This window comes from Lissotriton vulgaris, chromosome 8, assembly GCF_964263255.1.
Source record: "Lissotriton vulgaris chromosome 8, aLisVul1.2, whole genome shotgun sequence".
Taxonomy (NCBI): Eukaryota; Metazoa; Chordata; class Amphibia; order Caudata; family Salamandridae; genus Lissotriton; species Lissotriton vulgaris.
In genome coordinates, this window is record NC_141696.1 from 470,823,981 (window position 1) to 470,843,895 (window position 19,915).

Consider the following 19,915-nt stretch of genomic DNA (forward strand, 5'->3'; position numbering starts at 1 on the left):
CTTCTCTAAGCTAAGTACCTGGCAGAGTAAGAATAGCAATTTAGCCCTCGGACACTGGTCAACACCTCCCTGAGGTAAGTACCAAGTGCAATAAGAGTAGAAATTAAGCCCCCAGACACTGGCCAACACCTTCCTGAGGTAAGTACCTGGTAGAGTAATAATTTACATTTTGCCCCAGACACTGGCCAACACCTTCCCTGATTATAGTACCCAGCAGAGTAGGCCAACACCTTCCCGGAGGTAAGTACAGGGTGGAGTAAGAGCTGAAAATCTGGCGCTGACACAATGTTCAACACCTTCCTTGAGGTAATTACCCAGCAGAGGAAAAATAGATATGTAACCCCCAAACACTGGCCAACACCTTCCCTGAGGTAAGTACCTGGCAAAGTAAGAGTATACATTTGCCCCCCGACACTGGGCAACACCTTTCCTGTGGTTTGTACCATGTAGAAAAAGCATAGAAGTTTAGCCCCAGACACTGGCCAACACCTTCCCTGAGGTAACCCCCAGCTGAGTAAGAATACAAATTTTGGACCCAGTCACTAGCCCACATCTTCCCTGAGGTAAGTACCCTGCAGAGTAAGAACAGAAATGCAGCACTCAGACACTAATCACACCTTCCCTGAGGTAAGTACATGGCAGAGTAAGAATAGAAATGTAGCCCCTGGACATTGGCCAACACCTTCCTTGAGGTAAGTCACCAGCAGAGAAAGAATAGAAAATCTGGCTCCCAGACACTGACCAACACCTTCCCTGAGGTAAGTACCCAGTGCAATAAGAATAGAATAGAATAGCCCCTGATACTGGCCAATACCTTCCTGAGTTAAGTACCTGGTGGTGTAAGAATAGACATTTCCACAGTTGCAGAAGCGCATTGCTGGGTCGCGCTTATCCTTTGCTGGACACCGTGAGGACCGCTGCTAATCCTCGCCGCACCCGTTCCGCGGGTGCCGCTTCGTCGGCCATTGAGAGGAGGAGTTGAGTAAGAGACCTCCCAGGGACCAGGAAACAACTTTGGCAGAGGGCTGCAGGGCTGCGAGCGTACCAGGGACTCCAATTCCCAGGAGTCCCTGATAGACCGCTGACAACTTCCGGTCCGCTCTCCCTGCCGGCCCGCCCACCGCCCACTGGAGGGCTTTTAAAATCCCTCGCAGCATCACCCTCATTGGGACAACATTTCCACAGTTGCAGAAGCGCATTGCTGGGTCGCGCTTACCCTTTGCTGGACACCGTGAGGACCGCGTGAGGACCGCTGCTAATCCTCGCCGCACCCGCTCCGCGGGTGCCGCTTCGTCGGCCATTGAGAGGAGGAGTTGAGTAAGAGACCTCCCAGGGACCAGGAAACAACTTTGGCAGAGGGCTGCAGGGCTGCGAGCGTACCAGGGACTCCAATTCCCAGGAGTCCCTGATAGACCGCTGACAACTTCCGGTCCGCTCTCCCTGCCGGCCCGCCCACCGCCCACTGGAGGGCTTTTTAAATCCCTCGCAGCATCACCCTCATTGGGACAACATTTCCACAGTTGCAGAAGCGCATTGCTGGGTCGCGCTTACCCTTTGCTGGACACCGTGAGGACTGCGTGAGGACCGCTGCTAATCCTCGCCGGCCATTGAGAGGAGGAGTTGAGTAAGAGACCTCCCAGGGACCAGGAAACAACTTTGGCAGAGGGCTGCAGGGCTGCGAGCGTACCAGGGACTCCAATTCCCAGGAGTCCCTAATAGACCGCTGACAACTTCCGGTCCGCTCTCCCTGCCGGCCCGCCCACTGCCCTCAGACATTGCTATATCTTGGGTCACTCCTCCCGCAGCGCGGGACGCAGCCCGGGGCAAAGACCGGGCTAAGAGCGGGCCGTTTGAGGCCGTTCGAGGACGGCAGAGGACGGCCCCGGCCCACATCCCTTGGCTTGTTGTGATATAAGTAAGATAGGTGATACTGTGACCCAGAGCTGGTCTGGGCATACGAGACTCTGTACTGACTGTCAGTGGGGACTATTAAGTTATTATCCCATTTGTGTAAAGAGCGTGCCTAGTTCTGATTATTGAAGTTGGTGCTATTCTGTAATCATGGTCTTAAGATCTGGTAAAACACGCAATGTCCAAATTCAAACACCCACAGGAGTGGTATCAGGCCCATTGGACGCTTTTATTACACGTGCCACGGGTATCCTGGAAAAGGAAATAGCAATGGTGGAAAAGCGTCTTTCCATTGACTTAGTCAGCGGAAAACGCTCTTCATTAAGTAGGCTGGCCAAGATTCCTAGTCCCGTGTCTCATTCACAAGCACATGCAGCTTTTAATTGTATACACTTAGACACTACGGAAGCCATAGTTCATATGGATAGTGAGGGGACCGATCCTCCTGTTCACACTACACTTTTTCCTAAACACCCCCTGGACGACCACGAAGTAACAGGGGAAATTGAAACTCAGGATAGCCAACACTTCGAACACAGTTCGGAATCTGTTGACTCATACCTTGACTCACCCAAAGTAGATTCTAACGACCCAGTCCACACAGATTCCATAGGTATAGACAAGGTTTAGAGGAAGAGAAAACAAGATACTAGTCACAAGGGAGGGAGAGAATGCAAGATGCCTAAACTAAAAGACACCGTTGGTAATCCTACATCGGGATTAGGCCATCCCAGCGTAAAACAATGTACTAACACACTGACTAATGCCTTATGCCCCTCCCTCATCTCCTTAGGTTCCTCGAACCCATGCCCAACATGCCTAAGCAGCGATGATTCCCTGTTGGCAAAGATTGAGGCTTTAATGAAAAACCTCTTATCACCTGTCTTGGAGCGGACCAGATTAATGACTTTGAAAATTAATTCACTGGAGGCTGTAGTCAATGCGAATTCTGCCATATTATTGTCTTTATCCGATATAAATTCAGAGGTGGTCAAACCCCCACTCTCGGCCCCAAAAACATCTAATATTCCAACTAGTCTCATTGATAACCCCAGCAATCACAAACCCCCAGGGCCAGTAATTGACAGATCAAACAGAGGTGGTGCTCACAAAAATACCCCAAGCAAGGCACCAGAGGCCCCGCCCCAACGTACTCACACGACGAAGCCTATGAATAAACCGGATCGACCAACCCCCGCTAGACGCCAACCAACTAAACCACCCCCTCAGGCAAAACCTAGTACAGTCACCCCCAGCCTTCCTCCCCATGGGCCCCCAGTAAACCACCAAAGTACCCTAAATCCTTTGGTAAGGAAACAACCCAGGCATCCAACGCCCCGGGTTGACATCCCCATAGAGGCTACACCATATACCATGGTGTTGACTGGTGTAGCCCCACTGCAATCTGGTAAAAGGGAGACTCATGATGACCTGCGTAACAAGGTCATTTTCTGGTTGAATAAAAACAGACCCCTACCTCCATCCTCGCCAACAGAAATCTTATTTGTAAGAAGGGTTGACTGGGTGGGCCAGGCTATCAAAGACTTGGAGGGTGACTGCATTTTAATATCCTTCAGGGATTCCTGGGTGGTGGACACAATTTGTAGAGAAGCTAGGTTTGCCAGGCAGGGGGACGCCCAGACATTAGATCTTTCATATTTTTATCCCCAAAGACAGGCTTATACTCTGAAGGCCCCCAAACAGGGACGATCCACCATTAGGAGCTACCCTATGATGAGGACACCGCAACTACCGATATTCCCACCTCTATTCAATCACTTTGGCCCCCTGTCTGATTTGGAGGCCAATGATTGACTTCAAAAATCTTCTCAAACATCTGAATCCGTAGAAAATGCTGACCCCGGGGTAGGGAGCAAGAGGCAGGGTCAGGCGCCCCCCCAGCCCACAATCATGGCAGAGGAGTGTAAGAGGGTCCCAGTACCAACAGGGAGGGACACACCATCTTCGAGGGCAGAGGAGTGTAAGAGGGTCCCAGTACCAACAGGGAGGGACACACCATCTTTGAGGGTAGGGGGAACTTCCTTGTCGTTGATTGAAAACAGTCCCGTTGGGAGATCTGAAAATGGGTTGGATGTTGGGGCTGGACATGACAAGTTTGTAGCTTCAGAGGTGGTGGCCCCCACCGTGGTACCTATATCGGAAACTCTCGCCCTAGTGTCCTGGAATATTGCTGGGGTTAAAAGTCGTATCCACTCTGGAGACTGGCTCGAGTTCATGGACAAATTTGATATCATCTTACTCCAGGAAACTTGGGCCGTTGATCCAATATATAGGCAGGGCTATGTAAATTTTCACAAAGCTGCCACACGAAGCGCTATTGGAAACGCCAAAGGGAGAGCCTCAGGGGGGCTACTGATCTGGGTGAAACAATCCCTGGGATATTATATTACGGAGATTTGTGTACAAAACCCGGACCTCCTCATTGTTAGGCTGAGCAAGACTGGCTATCGGGACCTGATCCTGTTTAACATATATGCACGAGGTCTGCCGGGTGGCCGTACGCCACCCTTGTTGGAGGTACTGGACTCTATTCTGGCAGCCCTTGATAATAACGGCATCATTCTTCTTGCTGGGGACCTAAATTGCTGCTTTGAACCTTTATTAGACCCAGGGGACTGTTGGGGTTCCGTGGAGGACGCAGTATGGGGCATACCCGACCTGCTGCCCGTCAAACCGGTACCCGCCACAGAGGCAGCGGTGAATTGGATGGCCTTTTGTTTAAACAGTGGCTTTCGGGCCTTCAATGGCCGAACAAAATCAGACCAGGAAGCCATCTGCACATTTGATAATGGGTTAAGAAGAAGCCGCATTGACTATATCCTGTTGAAAGTTGGAGACTGGTCCCTGGTGGTGGATATGGAGGTAACTTCCCGTCCAGAAAGTGACCATAACCCCTTGACCTTGCAACTAAGGTTGCCAGGACTTGTGAGACTAGCGGACCCCGGTACATCTCAGACGGGGGACACCTATCTAACCAACGATAGGAAGAGGGTAAAATGGTCAAAAATTGAGGGGGATGAAATATTGAGGAATAAGGTTATTAGCGTGGTTAATAATACGTATAACGAAATGCTGACCCACGCTGAGTTGGGGGACAACCCCGAAACAGCTGACCTTATTATAAATCTTCATAATCATTGTTTTGACGATTTAAAATCTCTGCTTTCGCAACCTTGCCGGCAGGGAAACAATATAGCACCTACTCGCCCTCATAAATGGTACAATAAAAAATGTAGGGAAGCGCACACCGACCTGGTTAAAGCAGTTAAGTCTCAGAATATGGGTTTAGTGAAAGCGGCCAGATTAACCTATAGGAAAATACAAGGGGAAGCTAAACGGGAGTGGGAAGATAAGTATTGGTTAGACCTCTTGGAAGCCTCCCTGTCTAATAACCCCATTAAATTTTGGGAAATAGTTAAGTGGGGGAAGGACCCGGACGCATGCATCCCCACAAACCATGTGCCCCCCAATGACTGGGTGATTTTCTACTCAACCCAGTTTTGTGCTGTGAATCCCATGCCTCCTAGTACTTTAGAAATGACATCCCACCCCACCACCCAAAGTGAGACTATCATCTTCACAGAAGGAGAGGTCGAGCTGGCATTAAATCTTACCATGCGAGGGAAAGCGCCAGGTATGGATCTTATACCCGCCGATCTGTTTAAAGCAAATCCCGCCCTGTGGATACCATACATTATCACGGTGGCAAACTCCATAGCTGCAGGTGCAAGAATACCCAAATCTTGGAAGGGGGCGGAGATCCTACCGATTTACAAAAAGGGCAATAGGTCTAACCCGGGTAACTACCGCCCTATTAGTCTTATTGACTCTATGCAAAAACTCATCGCTCGCATGGTTCTGGGCAGGGTCCAAGGCTGGATCGAGATGGAGGACATTCTATCTCCAATGCAGGCGGGCTTCAGATCGGGAACCAGCACCATCGACCAGGTGTTCAGATTTTGTCTGATCTACTGGAAGGTGGTGCAGCTTGGCGGCGGTACCATCTTCGCAGCATTCATCGATCTGAAGTCCGCCTTCGATCTAGTACCGAGGGAAAAACTGTGGGGAGTCTTGAAGAAACTGGGAATGCCAATAGAACTGCTCGATTTGATAATCAAATTGCATGAGGAGAATTTTGCAAGGGTAAGATGGGGAGGACAGGGCCAAGTGACAGAACCCTTCCCAGTCACCCGAGGTGTTCGCCAGGGTTGCGTACTGGCACCCACTCTTTTCTTATTGTTCATTGACCAAGTGGTAAAATTCTTTGAATCCACCCCAACAGATGCCCCTATGCTGGCAGGTCAGCGTTTCCCAATGCTCATCTTTGCTGATGACACCTTACTCCTCTCCAGAACACGCAGCGGATTACAGCAGGCCCTGGACCGCTTTGAGGAGTTCTGTGCCATCAGCGATCTTAAGGTGAACGTGGGGAAAACCAAATTTATGGTGCTAACTAAGAACTGCCCTGTCCGGAGCTCAGTTAGTATGGGTGGAGTCAAACTGGACCAAGTAGAGAATATGACATACTTGGGGGTTATGCTAGATAGTCGCCTGAAGTGGAAAACACAAGTTGATGCCCAACAACTTAAGCTTGCCCGACTCACTGGCTGCCTCCTCAGTGAGCAAAGGAAATCCATCACCAAGCGGGTCACACCAGCTCTTAAAATCTATGATGCAAAAATTAATCCCGCGATTCTATATGGTGCAGATCTGTGGGGCCATATGGATCTTACGGGCCTGTTTAAAATACAGTGTAAATTCCTCCGCAATCTGATAGGCTTGCCACAGTCGTCCCCCTCTATTCCCCTTTGTTTGGACTTAGGATGTCCTCCAATTAACGAGATGGCCAGATTTAGACTGGTTGCCTTTTGGAGGCGCCTATGGACCACGCCCGACCTTATCCTATTTGCAAACGGGGTAGTAGAAGTTAGGTCAATTAGGGGTTCGGAGAAAATCCCCTGGTTCCGAATGGTAAAATCCATACTGATGGATATGGGTCTAGAGCAGCTTTGGATATCCCCTGCCACTAGTACCTTTCCAACTAAATTGGCATTTAAAGAATTGTACTGGTCCACGCTTCGTCCGAACAGAATCAATGCCTCTAGTTCTACCAACCTCACTGGTAGGTTCCTTCGCTTTAAGTTGGACCCCACATGTGAACAGTATTGGGACACGGTTTCTAAATCCCTAGACAGGAAACTTTTCCACCAGTTCCGGGTGGGCTCATTGCCGTTGAACACCTTTACGAAAAATTGGTCACCAAGCACCACGGATCATTGTAAATGGTGTCCAGGCCATAAGGAAACAGAGGGCCATTTTCTGTTTGCTTGCCCTAGATACCATGCACCAAGGGCCAAATGGCTAAAACCACTTTTCCAGTGCCTGCCCATAAGAAAATCAGAAGAGGCCATCCATGTATTAAAATCTAACACACTAGAAATTATTACAGTGTGCATAGCCAAATACCTGGGCTGGGCCTGGATACTCAGGGCTAAACAACAATAGCTTAACCTTGGATTGTATTAACATATTGATGGCTCATGCACCCTCCTTTTTGTAAGCTTGCACACTTGTTCCTGCCACTGAATACCTTTGATCTATTAAATATTACGGTTTGGAATTTATTTGTAATCTTATTCCCTCCAAGGTAAACTTGTTTCAGGACTGTCTTTAAACTGTTTTTATCCCTTCTTATTGTCAATGTATGTATATTTATTGTCAATTAATTAATGCTTGTTACTACTTGTCTTTTATGATTTTTTTTTAAATCGAAATAAAGACTTTAAAACCTGAAACCTGAAATAGACTTTTCACCCCGGACACTGGCCAACACCTTCCGTGATTAAAGTACCCAGCAGAGTTGGAATAGAAACTTAGCCTCCAGACATTGGTCAACACCTTCCCTGAGGTAAGTACAGGGTGGAGTAAGAACCTAAAATCTGGCGCCCACACACTGGACAACACCTTCCCTGAATTAAGTACCCAGCAGAGAAGGAATAGAAATTTAGCCCCCCGGACACTGGCCAACACCTTCCCTGATGTAAGTACTTGCCGGAGTAGGAACAGAAAATTAGGCACCCACAAAATGGCCAACACCTTCTTTGAGGTAAGTACCCAGCAGATTACGAATTGAAAATCTGGCCCCAGACACCGGACAACACCTTCCCTGAGGTAAGTACCCAGTGCAATAATAATAGAACTTTAGCCCCCAGATACTGGCCAACACCTTCCTTAGGTAAGTACCTGGTGGAGTAAGAATTATCATTTTTCCCCAGACACCGGCCAACACCCTCCCTGAGGTAAGTACCCAGTGCAACAAGACTAGAAATGTCGCCCCCAGATACTGGCCAACACCTTCCCTGAGGTAAGTACATGGCGAAGTTAGAAGAGAAATTTAGCTCCCAGAAACTAGCCAACACTTTCCCTGAGGTAAAATCCCACCAGAGAAAGAATAGAAATGTATTCCTCAGACACTGGCCAACACCTTCCCTAAGTTAAGTACCTGGCGGAGTAAGAATATACATTTTGCCCCCAGACGCTGGACAACACCTTCCCTGAGGTAACCCCTTTCAGAGTAAGAACAACACCTCCCTGAGGTAAGTACCCAATGCAATAAGAGTATACATTTAGCCCCCAGACACTGGCCAACACCTTCCCGAGGTAAGAACCTGGTAGAGTAAGAATTGACATTTTGCTCCAGACACTGGCCAACGCCTTCCCTGATTTAAGTACCCAGCAGAGTAGGAATAGAAATGTAGCCTCCAGACACTGGCCAACACCTTCCCTGAGGTAAAAACCTGGCAGAGTAAGAACAGAAATGTATCCCCTAGACACTGACCAACACCTTCCCTGAGGTGAGTACCTGGTGGAATAAGAATATACATTTTGTACCCAACACTGGGAAACACCTTTCCTGCGGTTACTACCATGTTGAGTTAGGATAGAAGTGTAGCTCCCAGTCACTGGCCAACATCTTCCCTGAGGTAAGTACCCTGCACATAAAAAACTGAAATTTAGCTCTCAGTCACTTGTCAACGCCATCCCTGAGGTAGGTAACCTGCAGAGAAAGAATAATACATCTGGCTCCCAGACACAGGTCAACACATTCCCTGAGGTAAGAACCCAGTGCAATAAGAATAGAAATTTAGCACCCAGATACTGGCCAACGCCTTCCTGAGGTAAGTACCTGGTGAAGGAAGAATAGACATTTTGCCCTATACACTGGTCAATACATTCCCTGATTTAAGTACCCAGCAGAGTATTTAGCCTTCAGTTACTTTCCAAAACCTTCCCCGCTGAAGGTACAAAGTGGAGTAAGAACAGAAAATCTGGTGCCCACACACTGGCCCACACCTTCCCTAAGGTAAGTAGCCAGCATAGGTAGAATAGAATTATAGCCCCCAGACACTTGACAACACCTTCCCTGATGTAAGTACTCAGCGTAGTAAGAATAGAAAATCTGGCCCCCACACAATGGCCAACACCTTCCCTCAGGTAAGTACCTGACAGAGTATGAATGGAAAATCTGGCCCCAAGACACCAACCAACACATTCCCTGAGGTAAGTGCCCAGCAGAGTAAGAATAAAGAATCTGACCCCCAGACACTGGCCAACACCTTCTCTGAGGTAAGTACCCAGTACAATAAGAATAGAAATTTAGCCGCCAGATACTGGCCAACACCCACACAATGGCCATCACCTTAGCCCCCAGACACTTGACAACACCTTCCCTGATGTAAGTACTCAGCGTAGTAAGAATAGAAAATCTGGCCCCCACACAATGGCCAACACCTTCCCTCAGGTAAGTACCTGACAGAGTATGAATGGAAAATCTGGCCCCCAGACACTGGCCAACACCTTCCCTGAGGTAATTGCCCAGCAGAGAAAGAATAAAGAATCTGGCCCCCAGACACTGGCCAACACCACCCCTGAGATAAGTACCAAGTGCAATAAGAATAGAAATTTACCCGCCAGATACTGGCCAACTCCTTCCTGAGGTAAGTACCCGGTGGAGTAAGAATATACATTTTGCCCCAGACACTGGCAAACTTCTTCCCTAATTTAAGTACCCGGCAGAGTAGGAATAGAAGGTTACCCCCAGATACTGGCCAACACCTTCAATGAGGTAAGTATACAGCAAAGTAAGAATAGAAATGTATCCCCCTGACACTGACCCACACCTTCCCTGAGGTAAGTACCTGGCAGGGTAAGAATAACTATCTTGACCCCAGACACTGGCCAACACCTTCCCTAAGGAAAGTATCCAGCAGAGTAACAATATAAATTTAGCCACCAGACACTGGCCAACACCTTCCCTGAGATAAGTACCTGATAGAGTAAGAATAGACATTTTTTCAAGACACTGGCCAACAACTTCCCTAAGGTAAGTACCCAAAGGAGAAAGAAAAGAAAACCCACCCTCAGACACTGGCTAACACATTCCCTGAGGTTAGTACCCTGTGTAATAAGAATAGAAATTTAGCACCCAGACACTGGCCAAAACCTTCCCGTATTTTGGTACCCAGCAGAGAAAGAATAAAAAATCTGCCCCCTCACACTGGCCAACACCTTCCCTAATTTAAGTACCTGGCAGAGTAGGAATATAAATTTAGCCCCCAGATACTGGCCAACACCTTCAATTTGGTAAGTATCGTGCAAAGTAAGAATAGAAATGTATCCCCATGACACTGACCCACACCTTCCATGAGGTAAGTACCAGGCGGAGGAAAGAATTGAAATGTAGCCCTCAGACACAGGCCAACACCTTTCTTAAGGAAAGTATCCAGCAGAGTAACAATATAAATTTGAATAAGTTTGATGCCATTTATGCCACACCACATTCGGAGTGGGCTCCACTGTCCTTTTGTCACCCACTGAGTGTTGACATAACTCTATCTGAGGTAGAAGACGGCATTAATCAGAGTGTAGGGAATAAGGCACCTTGCCCTGATGGCTTACCCATTGACATTATCAAATCCAACTTAGAAGTTTGGGCACCGCTTGTTTTAAATGTTTTTAACAATCTTACCGTTGCCCCTCTTCCCCGCACCTGATCATCAAGTATCATCGTTCCTATTTTTAAGAAGGGAGACCGTTCTCAACCTAGCTGTTACAGACCTATCTCTCTTATGGATAATACTTTAAAAATCCTTGGCAGGATCTTATATAATAAGATTCTGAGCTGGACTGAGGACAAAGGTATTTTGGAACGCTGCCAATTAGGTTTCCCTAATAAGGTAGGAACCATTGAGCAGTGTCTTATTAAACCTAATTTTAGGTAAATATAATATTGCACGCAGATTGGCAGTTTATCTTGCATTTATGGACCTGTCCTCTGCTTTCGATCTCGTCAATGGATCGAAACTCTGGACAGCCCTTTTGAATTATGGTCTAGATGAGCCCCTTGTGCATTTTTTGGCTTACCTGCACAAGGACCTTAACGCGTGTGTCAGGATCGGTCAGGGGGGCGAAGTGACAAACGCCATAAAAGTTCAAAGAGGGGTCAGACAAGAGTGCGTGCTAGCCCCTCTTCTTTTTATTATTTATATTAACGGCCTGCACAAAGTCCTTACCCCTCTTTCTCATGACGTCCCGAAAATTATGGACAAATCTCTTCCTGTTCTGCTTTATGCAGATGATGCGGTCCTTATGGGCCGCACCCCGAATGCTTCACGTATTCTGGTGAAGGGGTTTGTTGATTACATGGAGTCTCTTGACTTAAAAACAAACTTTAAGAAATCTTTTATTATGTCTTGTGGCCCTAAGAAATGACAGTTAGGTAGTATCTCTGTGGGCGCTGACAGGCTGTGGTCTACCAATAGTTTTAACATATTTTCATTTTGTATCAAACACAACATGTAATTATAATACAATGTTCAAAAAACTTCAAAATCAGTTTCTTTTCCGATTATAACATTTCATCTGTGTATGCCCAATGCATTTCGAGCTGTGGGCAGCTCTTCATCGGGGGCCTGTGGAAAAATGATGCGGAAAACAATACTATCACTCAAGGGTCTTAAAGCACAAAAAATGTAGACACATTTTTACAACCATTCGTTCAACGATGGCCATCGTATACTAAAGACACTAATGACTTTCTTGTGACGCTAAAAAATGTCAAAATAACAAGCCCTATACTTTTGTGTACTATTGACGTCAAGTCATTGTACACTTCAATTCCCCACCTTGCTGGGTTGGAAGCCGTAGAATGGGCGTTGCTACAACAGAATTCAGTAAGAGCCAACAAAGTGTTTATTCTAGAGTTATTACATTTTTGTTTACATCACAGCTATTTCAAATGGTCCTCTGATTTTTTCCTTCAACAGCATGGAACATCCATGGGATTTGCCGGGGCCCCGGCATATGCCAATACCTTTATGGCAAAATTTGAGGCAGATCACATGTACAATCACAAAAGTTGGAATGACCATACAACCTTGTACAGGAGGTTTATTGACGACATTTTTCTGATGTGGTCAGGAACGAGACAAAACTTGGAACTAGAGATAGAAAGGTTAAACTCATGCTCTGAACATATTGAATTCACGCATGCCATAAGTGAAAAAGAACTCCCTTTCTTGGATGTATTAGTTAAAATTGATGAACAACAAATTTCTACCACCATATACAGAAAACAGACTGATGTCAACAACTCACTACTATACCAAAGTTTCCACACCCAACACTTGAAGGATAACCTCCCGGTATCTCAATACATGAGAATCAAGAGGATTTGCTCTGAAGAGGGTGAATGCAAAAAGAATCTTGACTCGCAACACCAACGCTATAAAGATAGAGGATATCCAGAGGAAGTATTGAAAAAAGCTGAAGACCGCATCAAAGCTTGCAGTAGAGAGAATTTACTCATTCAAAAACCCAAGAAACTTCAAGACAGACAGGTGTTTGTATCTAAATTTTCTACAACATCAAACAAACTGAAAACCATAATAAACAAACATTGGACTCTCTTGAGGAATGAAGTTGATTTCAATGGAATATTCAACAACACACCCATCTTTGCTTACAAGCGCTCAAAAAATCTGAAAGAGTTACTTATGACCCCAGTTAGGGCAACTGAAGAAATCAACAGAGGCATGAAGAAGTGCCAAAACTGCGTACATTGCTCCAATGTTATTGTAGGCAATATACTAAACCATCCGCAAACTGGCAAAGAAATAAAATTACATTACAACGGAGATTGTAACACAAAAAATGTGATTTACTACATCAAATGCCCGTGTGGCAAAATCTACACAGGAAAAACAGAAAGGAAACTGAAAACTAGAATTTCAGAACACAAAAGTACGATCAGGAATAAAAACACCAAAAGCAATTTAGCTAGACATTGGAACGACAATAACCATAGCATCGCTCAGATAAGGTATTCCATCCTAGAGGTAGTTAAACCATACGAGGGGGTTGATCTCACCAGATCCCTCCTCCAGAGAGAAATTCACTGGATTAAATCTCTATTGACACAAGAACCTAAAGGACTCAATGAAAAAATAGATTTCTCATGTTTTCTATAAGTACTCTTGACTTTGTCCATGTACCAGAGTATGCTGTTTGTAACTTACATTGTCATATTGCATTTGTATGAAATCTCTTGCATCTTGAGGCACATTGTTTTTGTTTTGAGTCATTATTCATCACCCATCACTATATAATTTACTTTCACAAACCCTCTTTTACTTCGATGGTTATTTTTTGCCATTACAAGATGGCGCGGTTTAGCTAGTGGAATTTGAGACGCTAGTCCGTCTTTTATGTTGTTGGACGCAGCGTGTGTTTTAGAACCGGCGAGGTTTGTTGTCTCGCATCCACTGTTTCAAGAGAAGAACGTGTGAGGGATTCAACTGAGAGGAGTTTTGATAGACGTACAGAGGAAGCTTTATGAGGTGAGCGTGCTGCGCTACTGCAGCGTTGTCAGCGACAGCGGTAAGGGTTAGCCAGTCGCCCGTCTGATAGATATGGGTTTCTTTGTTATTTTGCAGGTTGAAAACAGGAGCACGGTGAATACAATATTGTGATTAGTGGAATTGAAGACAAGGTAACGTGTTGCTCTAGTTAAATGGGCTGATTATTAAGAGTTTAGATCTCGTTTTAGCCATCCCGGTAGACACAGGAGTTCAGAGGACATGTTATGGTTTTGTTTTTACAGATTGACTTAGCGCTTGAGGAGCGCGATAGTAGTAAGTTGCATTTTCAGCTTTTTTCAACACGTGCACTTAGGTGGTGGTGAAGGTTTTTTCTTTGTTTGGAGTGACTAGCTCCACTTTATCATTCTTCTACATTTTTTGTGCTTTAAGACCCTTGAGTGATAGTATTGTTTTCCGCATCATTTTTCCAAAGGCCCCCGATGAAGAGCTGCCCACAGCTCGAAATGCATTGGGCATACACAGATGAAATGTTATAATCGGAAAAGAAACTGATTTTGAAGTTTTTTGAACATTGTATTATAATTACATGTTGTGTTTGATACAAAATGAAAATATGTTGTGTTTATTTGTAATTTTTGGAAACCATTGTTGAGAAAAATACTAAAATCTAATTTGAAAAAGCATTGAAGAGCGTATATTTAATTTGTAGCGCGTTCAGCGCTTGAGCAACAGTGCGCTAAGGTTAAGTGTCATTCACACTTAAGATAAGGTTGTCTAAGTTTTGGCACGTGATAGGGCAGACGTGCTACCTAAGCTGCACGCTTTGAGGTGAACAAAGTTTAAACAGTAACCTAAGTTCTAGTAAGAATAATAAATAAAGTGAGTGCTCCTCTAATCACACGAACTACCAATAGTTTTCCCTATTTAGGGGTAGTCTTTGCTGTGAACAACTCCTGGACTGAGCATATCGCTCACTCCAGGGGTAGGTTCTCAAAGGCCATTAACTCCATCCTCAGTCTACCCCGTCCCAGAAATACTGGTACCATACTTGCAATTTTAAAAATGTATAAAGCACAGTGTATTTCCGTTGCCACTTACGGCGCAGAGGTTTGGGGTGTGGCTAAGAGCGGACCCATCCAATTTGAAGAGAATGGATTTCTCAGGAAGATGCTCTGCGTCCCTATCTCCACTACACAATATGTCTGTCATAAGGAATAACGTTTGAATTTTATCGAAGATTTTGTTCGTGCCCGCCCTGCCCTCTTTTGGCTCTCTATCTGGAAGAACCCCATGGCATCACTTACTAGAGACATTATTATCGATTGTTTAAACTGTGATAAATGTCTGGATATTCCTTGGCTCTCTGGAGTGTATAATAGCCTTTGTAGCATTAATTAAGGGAGTGTTTTTACTAATTATAATGCATATGATCTCCCACATAAAAACGAATTAAGAAATGCTCTACACACACTGTATGACCAAGAAAGATTATGCAGGGAATCTTCAAAGATTACTGTCTCTACATATTTGGCCCATGATAATTTAACTTTACCCATGCCTCGTTATTTGATACTTCTGATGAGTCACTGGGTGCGGGGCTTATTATTCCGTTTAAGGGCAGGCACAATCAAATTTGTACTTTGTTTTCCCCTCGGCCACCACAACAAACTTGATTTTTCGCCCTGCCCGTGTGATGGCCGGAGTGGTCAAACTGCGTTGCATTTTTTATTCTTTTGTAAATTTTATATGAAATATATTAAATGGTTTTTAACTCCGTATTTTAAAAAATTCAAACCTATTAGCTTGGAAAAAGCTTATCTAATGATATTAACTAATGGATGATGCTGAACTTATTTTTCGTATAGGTACTTTTCTGCGAATAGCCGTTCGAGCTAGACAGACTATGCTTGACCCATGAATTTGTATGCTTTACGTGACCTTATGATGTTTTTTTTAAAAATCTTGAAGTGATTTCTATGCATTTGTACTTTTATGGATACTCTGATCTCCGAATAAAGTTTCTTTGAATCTTGAATCTTATAAATTTAACCTCCAGACACTGACCAGCACCTTCCCTGAGGTAAGTACCTGGTAGAGTAAGATTGGACATTTTTCCCAAGACACTGGTGAACAACTTCCCTGAGGTAAGTGCCCAGCGAAGAAAGAATAGAAAATCCCCTCCCAGACACTGGCCAACACCTTTCCTAAGGTTAGTACCCTGTGCACTAAGAATAAAAGTTTAGCACCCAGACACTGGCCAAAACCTTCCCTTATTTAGGTACCCAGCAGATAAAGAATAGAAAATCGTCCCCTTACACTGGCCAACACCTTCCCTAATTTAAGTACCTGGCAGAGTAAGAATAGAAATTTTGCCTCCAGACACTGGCCAATACCATCCCTGAGATAAGTACAGGGTGGGGTAAGAATAGAAATTCTAGCACCGAGACACTGACCAACACCTTCCCTGAGGTAAGTACTCGGCCGAGTAGGAATAGAAAATCTGGCCCCCAAAAAATGGCCAACGCCTTCCCTGAGTTAATTATCAGGCATATTATGAATAGAAATAAACTGCCCCCCAGACACCGGCCAACAACTTCTCGGACGTAAGTGCCCAGCAGATTAAGAATAGAAAATCTGGCCCCCAGACACTGGCCAATACATTCCTTGAGGTAAGTACCCTGCAGAGTAATAATAGAAATTCAGCCCTGAGACACTAGCCAACTTTTTCCCTTACATAAGTAAATAGCAGAATGATAATAGAAAATGTGAGCCCATACAATGGCTAACACATTTACTGACGTAAGTACTCTACGGAGTAAGAATAGAAATTACCCCCAGACACTGGCCAACACATTCCCTGAGGTAATTACTGGGCAGAGTAAGAATAGAAAATCTGGCCCCCAACACTGGCCAACACCTTCCTTGGGTTAAGTACCAGGTGGGTTAAGAATAGAAATGTAGCCCCCTGACACTGGCCAACACCTTCCTTGTGGTAACTACCTAGCGGAGTAAGGATTGAAATTTAGCCCCCAGACACTGGCCAATACTTTCCCTGAGGTAAGTTTCTGGCAGACTAAGAATTGAAATTTACCCCTCAAACACCTTCCCTGAGGTAAAAACCTGGTGAAGTTAGAATAGAAATTTAGCCCCCAGAAACTAGCCAACACCTTCCCTGAGGTAAAAAAAACAGCAGAGAAAGAATAGAAATGTAGTCCCAGACACTGGCCAACACCGTCAATGAGGTAATTACCTGGTGGTTTAAGATTTAAAATCTAGCCCCCAGACACTGCCCAACACCAGTACCTGGCAGAGTAAGAATTGAAATTTAGTCTCAGACACTAGCTAAAACCTTCCCTGCTATAAGTACCCGGCGAAGATAGAGTAGAAATGTACCCTCCTCCCCTCAAAACTAGCCAACACCTTCCCTGAGGTAAAAACTGGGCAGAGGCAGGTGCTCCACAAACTACAATCGATTCAGAATGCGACAGCGAGTGTTCTGCTTGGCATCCCCAAACGCCAACCAACCTCAGCGGCCATACGTCAATTGCACTGGCTAAGGGTCGGAAATAGGATTAAATTCAAAGCGCTCTGCATCATCTACAAGGCAATGCACAATGTAGGACCACAGTTTTTGAGGAATGCATTTCACATCTACGCCCCCAGCAGATCGTTGCGATCTGCTTCGTCATGTCTTTTTTCAGTTCCCCGTACTAGAACCTCCACTCGGGAGAGACAGACGTTTCCTAGTGGCAGCCCCAAACTTTGGAATTCGCTTCTTTTGTCCATCAGACGCAGTCCCACTCTCACCAGCTTTAGTAGACTGCTCAAGACATGGTTATTTAATCAGTGATTCTTTCAGCGTGCTTTGTCCTGGGAAACACATGCGCCGAGACACCTCCGGGTATTTGCTCGCAATACAAATCACAAAAACATAAACAAACAAACAGAAAGAATATAAACGAATCCCCCAAACAATGGCCAACATCTTACCTGAGGTAAATCTGGCGGAGTAAGAATATACATTTTGCCCCAGACACTGGGCAACACCTTTCCTGAGGTAAGTACCCAGTGCACTAAGAATAGAAATTTAGCCCCCAGACACTGGCTAACACCTTCCCTTATTTAAGAACCCAGCAGAGAAAGAATAGAAAATCTGCCCCCAGACACTGGCCAGCACCGTCCCTGATTGAAGTACCTGGCGGAATAAGAATAGAAATTTAGCCCCCAGACACTGGCCAACACCTTCCCTGAGGTAAGTACCCGGTAGGTTAAGAGTAGAAATTGAGCCCCCAGACACTGGCCAACACCTTCCCTTAGGTAAGTACCTGGCAGTGTAAGAATTTAAATTAGGCCCCAGACACTGGCCAACACCTTCCCTGAGGTAAAGACTCAGCAGAGAAAGAATAGAAAGTTAGCCCTCACACACTGGCCAACACCTTCAATGAGGTAAGTACCCTACAGAATAAGAATAGAAATGTAGCCCTCAGACACCGGTCAACACCTTCCCTGAAGTAAGTACCCGGAAGAGTAAGAATGAATGTTTAGCCCCTAGACACTGGCCAGCACCTTCCCTGAGGTAAGTAACCAGCAGAGAAAAAATAGAAAATCCGTCTCCCAGACACTGGCCAACACCTTCCCTGGAGTAAGTACCCAGTGCACTAAGAAAATAAATTTAGCCCCCAGACACTGGCCAACACCTTCCCTGATTTAAGAACCCGTCAGAGTACGAATAGAAATTTAGCCTCCAGAAACTTGCCAACACCTTCCATAAGGTAAGTACAGGGCGAAGTAAGACTACAAAAACAGATTCCCAGACACTGGCCAACACTTTCCCTGAGGAAGTACCCACCAGAGGAAGAATAGAAATTTAGCCACCAGACACTGGCCAACAACTTCGCTGAGGTAAGTACCTGGCAGAGTAAGAATAGAAATGTAGCACCCAAACATTGGCCAACACATTCCCTGAGGTAAGTAAAGGGTGAAGTAAGAAAAAAAAATCTGGTCCCTGAAACTGGCCAACCCCATCCCTGAGGTAAGTACCCAGCTGGTTAAGAATAGAAATTTAGCCTCCATATATTGGCCATCATCTTCAATGAGGTTAGTATTCAGCAGAGTAGGAATAGAAATGTAGCCTCCAGACATTGGCCAACACCTTCCCTGAGGTAAGAACAGGGTGGAGTAAGAACACAGAATATGGCGCCCACACACTGTACAACACCTTCCCTGAGGTAAGTACCTGGCAGAGTAAGAATAGAAATTTAGCCCTCAGACACAGACCAACACCTTCCCTTAGGTAAAAACCCAGCAAAGTTAGAATAGAAATGTAGCCCCCAGAAACTAGTCAACACCTTCCCTGAGGTAAAAACCCAACAGAGAAAGAATAGAAATGTATCCCCCAGACACTGGCCAACACCTTCAAATAAGTTGGTAACCAGTAGGTTAAGAATTAAAATCTAGCCCCCAGACACTGGCCAACACCTACCCTGAGGTAAGTACCTGGCAGAGTAAGAATTGAAATCCAGTCCGCAGACACTGGCCAAAACCTTCCCTGCCTTACGTACCCAGGTAAGTTAGAATAGAAATGTAGCCCCCAGAAACTAGACAACCCCTTCCCGAGGTAAAAACCGGGCAGAGAAAGAATATACATTTTTCCCCCAGACACTGACCAGACACCGGCCAACACCTTCCCTAAGGTAAACCTGGCAGAGTAAGAATATACATTTTGCCCCCAGACACTGGGCAACACCTTTCCTACGGTTAGTACCCGGTAGAGTAAGGATAGAAGTTTAGCCCCCAGACACTGGCCAACATCTTCCCTGAGGTAACCCCCTTCGGAGTAAGAATATAAATTTAGGCCCAAGTCACTGGCCAACACCTTCCTTGAGGTAAGTACCCAGCAGAGTAAGAGTATAAATTTAGCCCTCAGACACTGGCCACACCTTCCCTGAGGTAAGTACCCGGCAGAGTAAGAATAGAAATTTAGCCCCTAGACACTGGCCAAAACCTTCCCTGAGGTAAGTAACCAGCAGAGAAAGAATAGGAAAGCTGGCACCCAGACACTGGCCAACACCCTCCATGAGGTAATCACCCAGTACAATAAGAAT